Source organism: Talpa occidentalis, unplaced genomic scaffold, assembly GCF_014898055.3.
Source record: "Talpa occidentalis isolate TD23 unplaced genomic scaffold, MPIMG_talOcc4v2.1 talOcc4.4, whole genome shotgun sequence".
Classification (NCBI taxonomy): domain Eukaryota; kingdom Metazoa; phylum Chordata; class Mammalia; order Eulipotyphla; family Talpidae; genus Talpa; species Talpa occidentalis.
In genome coordinates this window covers 66657382-66661937 of record NW_023604295.1, presented here as the reverse complement: position 1 = coordinate 66661937, position 4556 = coordinate 66657382, and positions in this window count along the sequence as shown.

Below are 4556 nucleotides of genomic sequence, written 5' to 3'. Positions count from 1 at the left end.
TGTACCCAGTGCTTGTATAAATAAATAAATAAATAAATCTTTAAAAATAAAAAAAAGCAAATGCTTCGAGATCTTTGTACTTAGAGGTTACCCAGTTAATTTGGAAAGTCAAACATAAAACTGCCATGTATTATTGGGTGCTTAAACAGGCAGAGTTATAAGTGTAAAATACATCTATTTACTAAATTTGGGAAAGAATTTGTTGTCGTTTACATAGAACTTGGAATTAGTTATATCTGTGTGACTCTATTTCACCATTAAAACCAGCATGCCACCTGGGATTCTGTGTTTACATCTGTGCCCCATAAGAAAAAACCCACAATGAACGCAGATTAATCATGCCTTAAAAGGCTGAAGGGTCAAAGAGGAAAGACAAATGTGCAAAAAGAAATGATACTTGGAAACCATCTCAAAATGATAAATAATTTAGCAGAGTAGAGCACATGAACTTAGCTTAAATGTGGCCACTTCTCTGCTTTATTTGTAAGTATAGCTCTGGAGACCGGCAATGAGCAATACTGCACCACTAACTCCTCATACTCCTTCGGTGATATCTGTTGGCAAACTTTTGCTGGAATATGGTTTTGAGTCATTTTATTTGTCATAGAATAATTGATATTATTTTCATGCAAGTAGACTTTTTAATTTAAGAAATAAAAGGTACAGGTATTACCGAGAACCTGTATCAATATATGTCTGTACACTTTTTGGGGGGCGGGGGGGAGGAGGGGAGGGATTGGGATCAGAATGGGGGGGTTGCAATTGTATGGGGAATATAAAAATAAAATTTATTATAAAAAATATATGTCTGTACATTTTCTTTTTTCATACATTTATATTTTACATATTTAAGTATAATTACTATATTAAATGTATAAGGCATTTTAAGCATATATGGAATTAATTGGTTCAATAATTTAGTGTAGTTAATGATATCAAACAAAGTATATGCATTTGTTACACATATTTTTCATTTCTTTTTTATTCTTTTAGTTCTCTGTCATGTATAAGAGAATGCAGGCATTTTTAAAGCATTTTGTTTATACTCATGTATTGAGCATGGCAGAAAACAAATAATATGCAAATGAAATTGCTGTTATAGTTGAATATTTAAGTATTACGCTAACCATTATGTGGAAATCAGAGAAAATATGTTAAGAATTTTAGAATATCACATTAAGCAATATTCAGCTTTCTGTTCATATAAATATATGTGTATATTTATATAAATATATTACTGAAAATATGCCCAAAATTCTACTGAAATTTGGTGACAAAATATAAGATGCATTTGAGCTGGGTTGATTCAGTATTGAAGAGGAGTATAAATGATGATTGAATTTGCTTCAGACAGTTTCACCCTACTTTACCATCAAACCCAGAAGAAGATGTGGCCAGACAGACACAAGGTGAAGATCACAGTCAGCACAATCATTCATGTTGGCCCCGGATGTACCAGTATTTTTGGGACTCAATAGTAAGTTTGTGGTGAAGAATCCAGGGCACCGAGGAACCCCAAACCAGAAATTCACCTTGCTTTAATAAAGGGGATACTTGCCATGCCAAGGCAACACACAGCTACTTTCATGTCTCAAACTGCAACCTTCCCAGCACAGACTCTGTGCAGCTGGCTGGCCATACCTAATGTGAGCTAAGAGCAAGCAGAATGCTTTTAACCAGATAGCATGTTATTCTCAGATGACTCCCTCCTATAAATTTATCTTCTCTTTCCTGATGGAGATATTAAAAATTGCTATATAGACTTTTAAAGAAACCCCACCTAATTATTTTTACCTTAACATAAAATTTATAGAATTATTATTAAATAATATGTCACTAGAATATATTTTTCTTAAAGAAAGATAATATAGATAGTAATACAAATCCTAAAACATTCCTTAGCTGACTAGTCTCTCAGTATTAGTTCAATGGAAATATTCAAGAAATACAAGATACTGTTACATGTCTACTTAAAAATCGTATCACAACTTCTGAGTCTAATAGAGAATTTAGAAAGCTATCAAAAATATTGATCCCATCCTTAAAACAGAGAGCTGATGATGTCAGGCAACCAAACAACCCAAAATCTGTGAGTATGCAGTCCCTCCAATGAGGGAAGGAACACGAGCGTTTGCTTACCTGGGGCAGATTCTGCCAGGCAACATCCAAGCTGGTAAGAAAAATTCAGTTAACATTTTAACAAATTGCTAAAATCTGAGTGTGGACTAGCATGAACAATCAGAAATTTTAGGAGCTAAAGACACCTGTTGAATTTGCCACTCAATGGCTCTTCCCCACGGACCTCACCTAGTACTCATTAGAAACATCTGGGCAAAGCAGGAGTCCTGAGAAGACATCCTTCATGGGACAGGCTTGGCGCACAGAAATACACTTGACTGCTTCTGAGGCACAAGCCACACTTGCATCCATCTGCCTTCCTCCCATTGCAAACAAAAGCCCTAATGTTCTTGGGAAAAGGCAGCAAACACTGTCATCCCCGTATCAGTGGATATAAAAGGCCTACTGCCATGGAGCGGGTGACACAGAAATGCATGCTGTATGGAAGGGATGTGACTATGTCCTGCCCCAGACAATTGAAGGTCAGGAGAAGAAAAATCTGAGAATGCTTGTCCTTTGAAATCCAGACACAGTGCCTGCTTAAGACTGAGGCTAAGGCAGATCAACAGAGAATGTTCTGGTTGTCAGGCAGTAGAGGTGGGGGAAGATACATTACAAAGAGATATGGGTTAATTTTTTTATATCTAATTGTATTTTTGGTTTCACAGCTGTATGTAATTGTCACCAAAAATGGTGAATTTGACTCTTTGAAAATTATACTCTAAAAATTATTGGGAGGGCCTCCCCGGGTGGCGCAGATGGTTGAGTGCCACGCTGTGAAGCTGTCCGCAGCCTTTGCAGCACCTGTTCGATCCCGGCCGGCCGGCGAGGGTCCTACATGGCATTGCAGACCTCTCCCATCATGCCCACCGCTCCCTTCAGCAATGTATTTCGTCAGTCTGCCTGTTCTGTTCCCCATTCTGTCTCTGGTGAATCCTCTCACCCTCCCGCACATCTAGCCTGTACCCTGGTTATTGTATAAATAAATAAATTTAAAAAATAAAAAAATTATTGGAAATAAAATAGTCATAAGATACATCATAAAGAACACAATTTTTAAATGGAAATATTACAGTAAATGAATATGCAGTTTTGAGATAGAATCTTGATTGCAAAATGCCAGTGTGAAGGGCATAAAAAGCAGGTCTAAGAAATGAAGACATGCTGAGACTGTTTCTCTTTTGGAGAATCACAAGCATATCAGCATGTTACACTCACTATTTGAATCAAAAAATACTAGAGAATCTTTTGTGCATATGCATTTCTTAAGGCAATAATTTTTCATATAATACACATCAAGGAAAGATGACTTAAAGTTCAGAACTTTGAAAAATTTCTTGCGAAGTATGAGTTAAGAAGTATTTTTCAAGTGAGTCATTTTATTTATTTATTTATTTTAAAAATATTTATTTATTCATTTTACACAAGAACCGGGGTACAGGCCAGATGCGTGGGAGGGTGAGAAGATTCACCAGAGACAGAGTGGGGAACAGAACAGGCAGGTTAATGAAGTACACTGCTGAAAGGAGCAGCGGGCCAGATGGGAGAGGTCTGCCGCACCATGTGGGACCCTTGCCGGCTGGCTGGTATTGAACCAGCACTGCAGAGGCTGTGGACAGCTTCACAGCACGTTGCTCAACCGCCTGCTCCACTAGGGGAGGCCCCTCAAGTGAGTCATTTTAGAGAAATATAATTTATTTATATAAAGTGTGACTAAAGAGAATCAATGAAGGTGCGTCCACCTCTGATGGGTAGTTAGAAAACTGACCAGAAGAAAGTTACTCCTATTGCTAATACTGTAATAGCTATGTGAGAACTGACCCCCACCCCCAAGCCTATGGCCATATTTCAGGAATTACATTAAATGAAAACACAGTTGGAAGTCAAAGTCATGGTCAATGCCAGGCAGGGCTGAGACTACATAAATTGCAGGGTTTGTTGACAAATGAAAACACAGAGCCATCATTCAAAATACCTGTATCAAAAAACAAAAACAAGTGTTGGTGAGAGTGTAGTAGAAAAGGAACCCTCTTACACTGTTGGTGGAAATGTAGATTATTTCAGGCCCTGTGGAAAACAGTATGAAGATTTTTCAAATGATTAAAACTAGATCTGCCACATGATCCAGCAACTCCACTCCTCAATAGCTATCTGAAGAATAGAAAAACACTAATTTGAAGGGATATATGCATGCTATATTCATTTCAGCACTATTTTCAATTGCAAAGTTTTGGAAACAACCTAAGTACCCAACAACATATGAATGGAGTTAGATGATGTGGTATATATACACAATGGAATCCTACTCAGCTATAAAAAAAAGATGAAAACTTGCCATTTTCAATAACACAGATGGAACTGGAAGGGATTATGCTAAGCGAAATAAATCAGAAGGAGAAAGACACAAACCAGATAATTTCACTCATATGTGGAATATA